Raw genomic sequence first — 13,277 nt, forward strand, 5'->3', positions numbered from 1 at the left:
TTTTATTCTGCCTCTCAGCTTTGATTATCATAGTTTGTCAAAATTACTGTTCTTCTCTCCAGCACTTATGGTGAAAGGAGTCATTACTAGTCATCATAAGGCTCTCTGCATGGTGCTACTGGGCAGTAATCCCCAGCCTTTGTTCAATCCCTAAGATGCTACATCTTGCATGATGGATATTAATGCCAATAAATTTATTTTTAGTATTCCAAAACAACATTTGTAATCACTATTATATCTATACAATAGCATGAAGATACAATATATTTATTATAAGCAAGAAATGCCCATTACAATAAATTATGATGTTAAAACCATAAAATATATTTCCTTTTATCTCTTTTCAGTGTTATACTATATGTTCTTGAGAAGACAAGTCCTGACCAGTCGTGGTAACAACAATTAAACTGAACAAAACCAAATCCTTTGCTTTTGAGTTGATTCCAACTTATTTTGATACTTTAGGACAGAGTAGAACTGTCACATATGGTTTCCAAGACTGTAATCTCTACTGAATAGACTGCCACATCATTCTCCTGTGAAACAGCTAGTGAGTTTTAACTGAGGACATCAAAGTACTTAACCACTGCATCATGTAGGCTCCTATCACACAACATTAGGCTTGTACTATAATTCCACTTATCTGTGAGGGTCTCCTGAGAATTTCTGGCAAAAAGTAACCTTATTTATTTAAGGAAATTATTTCTAGAGATGACAATGTATCAAAATCAAATTGAGAGCTCTGAGAAATAAATCAATTATATTTGTTTGTTTATTTGTTTATTTCTATTTATTTGTTTCTTCTAAAATGATTTATAACTTATTATGTTCTTTATTCAGAACTAAGAAACCACTGATTCGAGTTTTTGTCCAGCATATAAAAATCAATCCAACTTCCTCTGGTCTTTAAAGTATTTTGAGTCCGAGGAGATAACATCAAATTACTACATGATCCAGGCAGTTAAGAATACAAGTGAGGTGGTCCCATCTACCATATTTTGTTTCATGGTTGGTGTTTTGTATTCCAGTCTATCAACACAGATGCATTTTTGTTTGCACCAACTTTCTTAAAACTCAAAGCCTCTGGATTCATCATCTTTCATTCTTCCACTTGTGATAGAGACATTATTTAACACAGCAAAGTAATTGTGCAGGACTGAAGACTATTTAGAACTGAAATTTGGTGTCAAAGCTGGGAGGAAATAAAAGATGCTTAGAATTGTGGAAAATTAGAGGAGACATGCCTCACATGAACAGAAATGCTCACACTTAATTCTGGTTAATTCCTTCCATATGAATTAGAAAGCCCAACATCAGAAGATTTTCAGAATTTTTTTTAAAAGTCATAATTCTATATTTTGAAAATTCTTTTTATTTTTCAATATTGGCAACTTGTTTAGAATGTAATAAAAAGTTCATGGGACTTAAAATTGTCAGAAAAACAAACACAGGTTGGATTTTATAGAAGACCTGGGAATGTGTAATCTATTATTTAAACTGGTATAACTCACTACCACATGAATATGACTGGGGGATTAAAGATTTACAGGGAAGAGAGTGAAATGATCCTCTGCCTGAGATGACAGCCAGAAGGTGGGGGTCACTGAAGACAAATTTCTATGACTTCATTATTTTGGTTAACACCTGCCCTGCCTTCAGTCAACAAAAAGTCACTTTAAGTTGTGATAGAATGACTGTTTTCAAAGAGTTCTTTACAAAATAGAGATTTTGAAAATGGATGATCTTGGCAGTCCTAGCACATGAGCTAGAACTTTTACTACCTTGTGCAGAAACCCACAGGAAAAGAAAAAAATGAATTTGGACCATCAAATACACTTTGAAGAAGGAGCTGTTTGATGTAGATGTAATTATTTCTTTACTCATCTGACTTGTAAAAATTTTGTATCATATATGTTTTTTTTTTAACTATTTCATTCAAACATACTTTTACATTGAGGAAAATTGACATTTTCAACATCTGAATACAGTGCTACTCTGAAACACAAGAGGTAATCAGGGGCCAGAATTGACTAGATGATAACAGGTTTGGTTTACTTGATAGTATGTATTTATTATATTTTTATTAAAAATAATTGCAAATCAGGGCCTTGGGCAACTATATTATGTTTCTTGAGTCCCCATATCACTCCTTTTACCTTTGATGCGACGGCACTTAACAACAACAACATATCTGTGCATTTGTCTTGAATTGTCAGGAAACATTATATTAAAAAAATATGAAAAATCTGTTAGACCGTTTCTTTTTTCTTTTTCTTTGTTTTGACTTAAAGTGGAGTAAAGGAAAATAACAAAAGCAACAACAACAACAAACAACAATTTAATCAATAAAGCTAGACTGAAGAGACACATTTCCATTAAAATTCTCCTGAAGGGAAACCTGGACACTCACATTAGATTCCTAATGTCTCAGAAAGACAGCCAGTCTCAAGCACATGGTCAGATGTTTTTGACAGGGTATCTTAAGTAGAATCAGAGGCAGATCTAAATTAATGAAACTTAAGCTTCAAGGTGCCTCTTCCCTGACCTCTTCTAAAGCTCTATTGGCACTCCAGCAGGGAGGCTAGGAGAAATTGACTTCTCTAACTGCACTGCTATAGCATAGTAATCACTTCTTTGCCTCATGCACTTCTTTGTCCTCTGGGGCTGTTGGTGGATCCAGAGGACTATCAAACTACCTCTAATGGCTTCTTTCTCCCAGAAACAATCTAAGAAGGCTTAACCTCAAGAGGAAGGATGGAAAACTACACTATTCTGCTACCTCCTAAGGAGCCACTACAATCCACAGTCATGACACTTTGTAGTTGTTATACACACAAGTACACATAGAGACACACACATACACACAACTTCAGGGCCAGCTGACTGGGGTAGAGAGGTGAATCACAGATACCCAACTGAGCTAAGTATATTCCCAGGCTTGAAGTACTGACTGAGGAAAAACTACAGAGGGTGTTAAAGATGTGACATCACTAATAAAAAGTGGTGATGCTGAAATAAATGTTTTTATGCCATTAAAAATAGCTGAAATCATTTTTTTAATCTATAATAAACTAGAAAACCAAACCCATTGCTGTCAAGTCAATTCCAATTCATAATGACCAGAACTGGCCCATAGGGTTTCGAAGGTAGGCATTTTTAGAAAAGCAGAACCCCACATCTTTCTTTCACAGTGAGACTGGTGGGTTTGAACTGATGACCTTTTGGTTAGCAGCTGAGCACTTAACCACTGCATCCCCAGGACTCTTTTGCTATGTAATACTAGAGGAAAAATTGATTTATTTTTATAATCTTTCTACATTGACTTTCTAAATTGATTTATTTTTATAATCTTTCACAATGACTCATCTACATGATGAGTCATTGTGATATGTAGAGGGAATCAAAATACGTAGTGAAAAGATTATAGATGCTCCTGCTGCTGGTGGTTATTGTGATGATGATACAATATTAGTATCTTGGTTTTGTGATATTTATGTTTTTATCAACTTTTAAACTGGTATTTGCTAAGATTAATTTTTAATATATCAGTATTTCACTGCTAGTCATAAGGTTTTCACTGACCAATTCTCTGAGAAGTGGATTATCCTTTTCTTCTTCCAAGTCTGTCTTAGTCTGAAACCTGTCCGCTAGCAATAATCCTGCTGGTATTTGAGGTATCAGTGGCTTAGCCTCCAGTCTCACAGCAACATGCAAGCCACCACAGTATAACAAACTGACAGACAAATGGTGATCTGAAGCACTTACTGATGAAGATTAAACACTACGGTCTGCAGCATGGATTGCACCTCGACATAAATAAAATGAAAATCCTCACAACTGAGCCAATAAGAAGCATCTTGACAAATGGAGACAAGATTGACATTGTCAAAGATTTCATATTACTTGGTTCCACAATCAACACCAATAGAAGCAACAGTCAAGAAATCAGATGATGTATTACACTGCGCAAATCAGCTTCAAAAGACCTATTTCAAGTGCTGAAGAGCAAAGATGTCTCTTTGAAGACTAAAGTGTGCCCAACTCAAGCAATGGTATTTTCAAGCACCTCATATGCATGTGAAAGGTGAACAATGAATAAAGAAGACTGAAGAAAAATTGATGCTTTTGAATCGTGGTTGGTATTGGCAAAGAATACTGAATATACCATGGACTGCCAGAAGAACTAATAGATCTGTTCTGGAAGAAGAGTAGCCAGAATGCTCCTTAGAAGTGAGAATAGCCACTTGGTCATGTTGTCAGAAGGGACCATTCCCTGGAGAAGGATATCATGCTTAACAAAATGTAGGGTCAATGAAAAGGGGGAAAGTGTTCAAAGAGATGGATTGACATAGTGGCGGCAATGATGGGCTTAGGTATATTAAGTTTTGTGGGGCTGGCACAGGATCGGGCAGTGTTCCATTCTGTTGTATGTAGGGTTGCTGTGAGTCAGAGCCAACTAGATGACACCTAAAAACAACAAAGTTAATTTTATTCTAATTTAATACTCATGCTTATATCTATTATTAAATTAATAATATTTTATAACATTTTTTTTAAAACTGACTAACTAAAATAAAAATGTGTATCCACCTCTAGCAAGAAAGCTGGGACATAACCACATATCATCTATAGGGAAAAAATCATGAAAATCAACTTGCCTCTGAGGATGCTCAGAAGGCATTCAAAATTTTGAGATGGGACTTTGGAGATGCTATGGAAAGATAAATTCTAGAATGTTTTAGAAACATAAATGTACCATAAAAAATGCCATGAACTAAGTTAATTTTGAAAAAAAAAAAATTAAGATTGAAGTTCCCATAGGTTGTCCAGTGGAATAGAAGCCAATCTTGGCAGTCTTGTCCCTCACTCTGCCCACTTTCACTTGTTTCCTCACAGCCCCATAGTGTCTGACATTTTGTTTTTCTTCACATGTGGCTGTGTTAGTCTACTCTTGTTTCTATTTTGATTCTATTTTTTCTAAACAGTAAGTTTTCTAAGTATTTATTTAGTTTTACATCTGTTCCTAGTCATTTATCAATCCCTTTGACTCACTTTTATATAATCCTCTTATACTGGACATAGTAATAACTTATAATAGTAAATAATAAGTAGGACATTATTTTAGAGAATGACAATCAATGGTGTGATGTCAGCACAAGTTTTAGAAGATTCTTCAGTAAGATTAAAGCTCTGTCACTTGACCATCAAGACAATAAGAACATGATTGCACTTTAATTTTCACTCTTAGAGGAATGCACCCTCCAGGCAGCAAAACAGGATCAGATTGACAAGTATTCACGACAGGGAATATATCAGGGGCTTTCATGGCCATGATAAATAAGGCATCAATTACATACAGTCATAGCATTTGTAACATAAATGCCATTCATGGATTTAGAGCTATGACAACAAAGTAAATTGTTATAAATATAAGATTAAGGAATTAGTCAATTGCATTTACAAAGAAAATTATTGATTCACATATATGCAAAAAGAAGAGTCCAGATACAGAAAATGATTATACTGTGTCAGACCCATGGCTGAGTATAAAAATGTCTCTGTCGAAAATTGGAATATTCTTACTGTTACTCATCTGAACTCACATCTTCTGTCACCATGTCTTACAACTGCTGTTCCAGAAACTTCTCCTTTTGCTTTCTGGGTAGATGCCTGTGCTATGCAGTAACCTTCTGTAACATGTTTTACAGCACTGGTCTCTGCTTCCAGCACCTGCCAGCTGGGCTCCTCTCTCTATAGGGGTTGTCAGGAAATGTGCTCTGACTCCAGAAGCTACCAGACTTACTGTGTGATGTCCAACCCCTGCCAGACATCCTGCTACTACCTGTGACCTCCATGCTCTATGGTTCCTTCCAGGCGATACTTACTGGGTCTCTAGGCTTTAGGTCTAACAATGGCTGTTTTTGGGCTATGGATCTAGAAGCTGCTACTCACAAGGTTATAGATACAATGGCTTCAGACCTCTGAGCTATGGAGTCCATGGTTTCCCTTCCATGGACTATGGATATGGATTCTGCTATCCAACCTAGTTGGCCTCTGGAATCTGCAAGTCTTCTTGTTATAGACCAATCTATTGATCTAGCTTTCACTAATCATCTTATTAAGTTTTCACTTCTGCTGATGAATACGATCAATGCTTCTACTTGTAACCTTTATTATTTTCATCATATCCAGAAATAACTACCCTCTTATTCTCTCATACCAATTTTGCATCAAGTCTCTCATCCCAAATATTGGCTAGCAGACTTATATATGAAAGACTCTATAATTAACTTATCAACTCAAAATAAATCCTAAAGCCTGCATTGGGGATGAAATTCATATCACTAGACTTTATCTCAAAATTGTATAATTTAAAAAACTTATTCATTCTAATATCTAGCAATGTGTATTGTTGTAGGTTATAGAGTATGACTTTGGTTGGGTTAGATTAAAGGGATTCTAAGAAAAGATCAAATAATGTTTCCTTGTCATATGATTTTCTGTGGTAATTTTAAATTTTTTTCCAGAAGTGGACCTAGCCACATCCTTCTTCCTATATTGTCTTAGCCTGGAAGTTCTGCTAATAGCTATAAAATATGAGTGACCCTGCAGTATTTGAGGTACCAGTGACTTAGCTTCCAGCATCACAGCAACACTCAAGCCACCACAGTATGACAAACTGACAGAGGAATGATGGAAGAACTTTCTCCGTAGGAGCAAACATGGCTAAATGTTGTTTCTCATATTTTTGTCATATTGTTAGAATGGATCAGTCCCTACAGAAGGATATCATATTTGATAAAGTTGAGAATCATCCAAAAAGGGGAAGACTCTGAAAGAGATGGATTGACACAGTGACCACAACAATTGACTCAACCATAGTAACAAGTGTAAGGATAGAGCAGCACTACGCGATGTTTCATTCTGTTGTACATACAGTCGCCATGAGTTGGAACTGACTGGATGGCACCTAACAACAATAGCAGTAAAAGATCAATATGCATATATGGAAATGTGTTTGGAATCCTAACAAGTTGTGGATCTGAACTAATGTCTTTTGAACTTTTTTATTCTCTTATTAAAATGTTAACCCTTCGTTTGAACATATGTTGTTGTTGTTATGTGCCACCGAGTTGGACCTGACTCATAGCGACCCCTCCTTGAGTTTTCGAGGCAGTATCACTATGGAAGAAGATTGCCCCATCTTCCTTCTGAGGAGTGGCTGGTCGGTTTCAACTGCTAGCCTTCTGGTTAGCAGTCAAGTGCCTTAGGCACTATGCTACCAGAGCTCCCTGTTTGAATATATAGACGTTTATAAAATCTTAGAATCATGAATTAGAATGATTCCCTCAAAAGATGTCAGTTCTTCTGTCTATGCTGTAAGGTAAAAGAAAGAAAAATAGTGGCAGATATGTTAGAGATGCACAGGATATAACAATATTTAGATTTAGAAGATTAGAGTTATACATGAAAGTAAATTTGAATAGAAGACAAATAATAAATTATTAAGTATTAATTTTAAGGTACTTTTAGTTCTCCCAGTATTTTTTTAGTAAATGTGATCACATGCCTGTGTCTCACTGATGAGTTTTCAATATGATCCATTAACCACATATGAGAAATAAGAAATGCAATGAAACATAGGTGAAGGATCATAAGGCTGAGATTCTACCTTGGTGTTTACCCAAGTTTTAAGGAAATAAAACTGCAAATAATAAACTTTTTAATGTTATTATTAATGACAATTTAGTGTTATCTAAATTTAAAATTAAGGACATGTTGGTTTTCCTTTTTGTTTTATTAACCTTTGTTTTCACAAGGCAGAAATTTCCAGAAAGAGTAAAGTGCTACAATACATAACTGCTTGATACATAGTCTAAAATTAAGATGGAAAATAATTAATACAATATTTCATAAATATCTCCCACCCATTATTTATTTGGATTGTTCACTAGGCATTAGAGGAAGACACTCTTTGTATATTCAACTCATATTTAATCTGAGAAAATGGAAATTCAGAGGATTAGGAACTGCCAAAGGCCTGGTCTTTAAAAGAAAATTAGTTCAACACTAACTTGAGTGGTGTAGTGCCTAAGGCATTTGACTGTTAACCAGAAGGCTTGGAGGTTCAAGCTCACCAGTCAATCCTTGGAAGGAAGATTGGGCAATCTACTTCCACAGAGACCACCTCAGAAACCCAAGGAGAGGTTGCTATGAGTCAAATCACTTTGATGGCAGTGAGTTTTTTTTTTTTTTTTTCTTTTTTTAGACATTGCATTGCAAAGATACAAGAAATATTGATGGAGAGTAAAGAAGTCTAAGAACATGAAATGGAATAAACAAAGTACAATGTACTGAAAATAGCTGTGTATTCAGATTAATTGGACATTTAGATAAGGTACAATGAAAAGAGATTTTTATATGGTATGATAATGACAAATATGAGTAAAAATATTTCATGATTAGTGATCACTCCATCATTAAACGTTAATTCACAATGATTCTTGCATTCCCCTTCTCTGTATCAAACTATTAATACAACTCTGTGACTGGAACATTCTTACTCAAGTTTCTTTCTAATTTTCAGCACTACTATATATTTTATTCTAAAAATTATTTCTTCTGATCATTAGATATTAACCTGAATTCATATCTAAGATTAACTAAGGTAAAGATTAATATGCTCACAAATTACATTATTAACAATAGTGGAATAAGTTACTTGGAACTACAATCTTGCTGAAAATATCTGGAAAAGATAAACTTAAAAAAATAGCAAAGAAAATTTCCAGATATTATCTGGACCAAAATATGAGAGATGTAATAAAAAAAAAAAAAAGAGAGAGAGAGAGAGAGAGAAAAAAGACTTAGCATGTATGACTACTTTTAGAGTAGGGGTGATTTTGAATCCAGAAGCGAAGGCTGAGAGACTGAGAAATTTCACAGGCTAATTCAACAGAAAAATAGATTTTAATAATGTCCAGTGGAAGAAAGATTGGGCAATCTACTTCCATAGTGAACCACCTTGGAAACCCAAGGTTGGGTTGTTATGAGTTGAATCTGACTTAATAGCAATGATTTTGATAGTTTAAATTTGAGATTTGGGCCTAAATTGTTTATAAGACTTTGAACAACAACACCATAATAGAAGAGTGAGAGAGACATACTTACCCTTTCATAGGAAATTAAATTAAGATACAAATCACTTCAGTATTTGTTTGGATTAAGGTGACTAGATCTCTGACACTATCCTTTTAAAAATAAGGAGTAAAATCCTCTATTGAGGGTGATAATATCATACTGAGGCCTAAATGTAAATAGGTAGATGATAGATAGATAGATAGAAAGAATGGTAGATAAAGATGTAGATATGCAAATAGTTTGGTACTTGATGAAAATTTCACGGACATTAAGAAGTTAAGAAATAAACAACTGCAAAAAGTTTATCATGTAAGAGAAGCAGATTCACTTGTTCACTTGAGGTGAAAAAAGTAGAAATTTTAAGCATAGAATTTCACTGAAATTAATATGCCTATTAAATAAAAACAATAGAATGAAAATTTTGATAGAACTGATAAAATACATTAAAAGAGACAAAAAAATTAATTGAAAATAAATAATTGAAATAGAGAACTGAACAATTATATTAAAATTAGGTAGAGCTGAAAAGACATAGTAATTGTTCAACAGAAAAATATCAAACCTATAAAATTAACATTCAAAAATCACTTGCATTTGTATGCATTAACAATGACATGCAGAAACCGAAAATAAAATACAATACTCTTTACAATGTGTCCAAAGAAAATACAATACTAAGAGATACATTTTTAAAAAAATATAGAAAATTTCTATGCTGACAATTACAAAAAACTGATGAAAATATCAAAAATGACATGAATAAATGCACAGATTTATCTTTTTTTTTTCACTTTTTTTTGTGATTTGGGCAAAACTTTACAGACAAATTCTTTTCCATTCAACAGTTCATACGCATTTTGTTTCATTACATTGATAGCAATCTCACAGTATATAAGCTCTTTCCCACTTCCTTCCTGTGTTTATTTTCCCCCAGGCACTCCTGCCTTATTCCTGGGAAATGCTGCCCTTTTGATCTGTCATGGTTGATTGCTCTAAGAAGTGCATACCTCCCTGGTATAATTGCTCATCTCATAAGCCTGTCTATGCCATGTTGTTTTATCATAAAGATGTCACTTCTCTCTAGACTAGAATTTAGATTAAATATATTTGCTATTACAATTCCTACAAGATTTTTGTAAATATCGACACATTTATTCTACAATTTATATGAAAACACATTTTGTTGTTGTTCTTAGGTGCCATTGACTTAGTTCCAACTCATAGCAACCCTACGTATGACAGAACAAAACACTGCCGGGTCCTGCCCCATCCACACAATCATTGCCATGCTTGAGCACAATTTGCAGCTACTGTGTCAATCCATCTCGTTGATGGTCTTCTCCTTTTTTTGCTGACCCTCTATTTCACCAAGTATGATATCTTACTCTAGGGACTTGTTCCTTCAGACAACATGACCAAAGTACAAGAGACAAAGTCTTGCCATTCTCACTCTTACAGAGCATTCCAGCTCCTTCTAGAAGTCCATGGCACATTCAATATTCTTCACTATGAAAAAGCATAGACCCCACAATATCAAAACAATCTTGACTAGTAAGAATAAAATGGGAGGACTCACTCTGTTTGATATTAATTCATTCTATATAGCTACCGTAATTAAGATAGTTTGACATTTGTAGATGGATAGACACATAAATAAATGGAATAGAATAGGGAACCCAGAAGTAGATGAGTACCAGATTTCATGGGGAGAGGATGAAATAACAATCAACATACTGAGAAAAAATATATATCTGAAAAACACATATCTATCAAAAGTCTAGCATCTATAATATATAGAGAGAACTCTCAAAACTCAGCAGTATAAAAAGAAAGAAAGAAAATAATATTCAAGCTAGAAAATGGCCAAAAAATGTAGAAAGTTCACTGAATAAATTTACAAATGGCCTATATACAAATAAAAAGATTTTCAACATCATTAGCAATTAGAGGAATACAACAAAAATCCACAATGAAATTTCGTAACAAGTCTATCAAAATCACTAGAACAAAATAAATAATAACACAAAAAGATGGTGGAGACAAAGAAAAACGAGGTCACTCATACATTTGTTAGGAACATAAAATGGTACAATCACAATGGAAAAGAGTATGCTTAAGTTTCTGATAAAGTTAAACATTCAATTACTATACAACCCAACAACTGTACACTTTACTATTTATTACAGAAAAATAAAAATTTATGTGCACACAAAACACATACATAAATATTCACAGCAGCTTTATTTTTAATAGCCCCCAAATGGAATTAGCATTGCTATCTGTTAACATGTGGATAAGTAAACAAACCCTGATATATACATGCATGGAATATTACTTGGCATTAAAAAGGGATGATTGTTGATATATATAACTGGGATGAATATTCATGGAATTATGCTGAGTGAAAACAGCTCAGTGTAAAAGGTTAAATACTCTTATTCCATTTATCTAACAGCTTTGAAATGATAAAATTTTAGAAATGGAGGAAATATTTCCTTGGAAGGAGGAGAGAACGAAGTGGGTATGGTTGAAAAAGTACAAATTAAAAGACATTTATATTGTAGGAACATCTCTGTTTCTTTAACATAGTGGTGGTTACATGAATCTATAAAGATAATAACAACTTGTACAATGCAGTACACATCCACAAATAAAAACATGCTACCTGTTACAGTAGAGTTAATTCTGATTCATAGCAAACCTGTAGGATAAAGTTGAACCACCCATACAGTTTCCAAAGCTGTAATCTTTCCAGAAGCTGACTGACCCATCTTTCTCCCACAGAGTGGCTGATGGGTTCAAACGTGTGACCTTTTGATTAGAAGCCTAGTCAATAAACTGGGTATGTTATCCCACCATAGTTTTGAAATATCATTGAAAGAAGCTAAGTAAAGTGTAAAAGGGATTTCTTACAATTGAATATGAATCTTCAGTTATCCAGTTAATTTTTTCAACAAAAAGAAAAAAAAAAAAAGAGAGAGAGAGAGAAAAAGAGAGAGAGAAAAGAAAAGATGCAGACCAAAAGAAAGAAAGCAATTGTGATATGTTAAACTGGTTAATCGATGCTGGGGGCAATGGGAAATCATTGTTTTTTCTTAAGACCTTAATAAAGATATGGAAGATTGTTTGTTTTTAAAATATAAAAATATTTAAGGTGTAGTTAAAGCCTTTTTTTAGAAGAAAAACAATATAGTTACATGCAAAACAATAAAAATAAAATGCAAATCAACTTTCTAATTATCCTTCTTTAAAGTTAACAAAAGTGAAACATATTAAATTCAAAGAAAATTAAATGATGGATAAAAATAGAATACAAATATAATGAAATAAAGAACAAATATATCATAGAAAACATTGACCATATCAAAAGACAGTTCTATGAAACATCTAGTGAAAATAATAACCCCCTAGAAGTCTGATCAAGAAAAAAAGAGACAAGCCAAAGAGAACCAATGTCATGAATGATGGATTGGAAATTACAATTTTATAAATGTAAATATCAATGTTTCCACCTATCTTTGTGGTGAAATGGGTAAGTGCTCAACTGCTAACTAAAACTGTTGCATTCAAACCCACAAGCCCTTCTTCAGGAGAAAGTAGTCTGTTCCATAAGGAGTAACATCATTGAAAACCTATAAGGAGGTTCTACTCTGTCCTGTAAACCAAAATCAAAAACCAAGCTCACTGCTGTCAAGTCAGTTCTGACCCCTCCTTGGACTTTCGAGGCAGTATCTCTACAGAAGTAGATTGCCCAGTCTTCCTTCCGAGGAGTGGCTTGTGGGTTCAAACCTCCAGCCTTCTGGTTACTAGTCAAATCCCTTAAGCATTAAACCATCAGACCTATGTTGTTGTTGTTGTTGTTATTTGCCATCTAGCCGGACCTGACTCATAGTGATCCCTCCTCGGGTTTCTGAGGCAGTATCACTACAGAAGTAGATTGCCTAACCTTCCTTCCTTTGAACCGCTAGCCTTCTGGTTAGGAGTCAAGTGCATTAGGCACAACGCTACCAGAGCACAAGGCCTATAGGGCCCTATAAAGTCAGAATCCACTTTATGGCAATGGGTACCTTCCTTTTGTTAATATCATAGCTTTAATTTCCCATTATTCAAAATTTTACTTTTGATAAGAAATTATA

The 13,277-nt window shown here is 34.2% G+C and overlaps 1 pseudogene; it reads left to right on the forward strand.

Moving 5' to 3' along the window:
* The first annotated feature begins 5,559 nt into the window (after positions 1-5,559).
* On the forward strand, positions 5,560-6,047 carry LOC122150230 (annotated as a pseudogene).
* The last annotated feature ends 7,230 nt before the right edge of the window (positions 6,048-13,277 follow it).

Source organism: Orycteropus afer, unplaced genomic scaffold (assembly GCF_000298275.1).
Source record: "Orycteropus afer afer isolate SDZICR_OR568_19922 unplaced genomic scaffold, OryAfe1.0 scaffold00108, whole genome shotgun sequence".
Classification (NCBI taxonomy): domain Eukaryota; kingdom Metazoa; phylum Chordata; class Mammalia; order Tubulidentata; family Orycteropodidae; genus Orycteropus; species Orycteropus afer.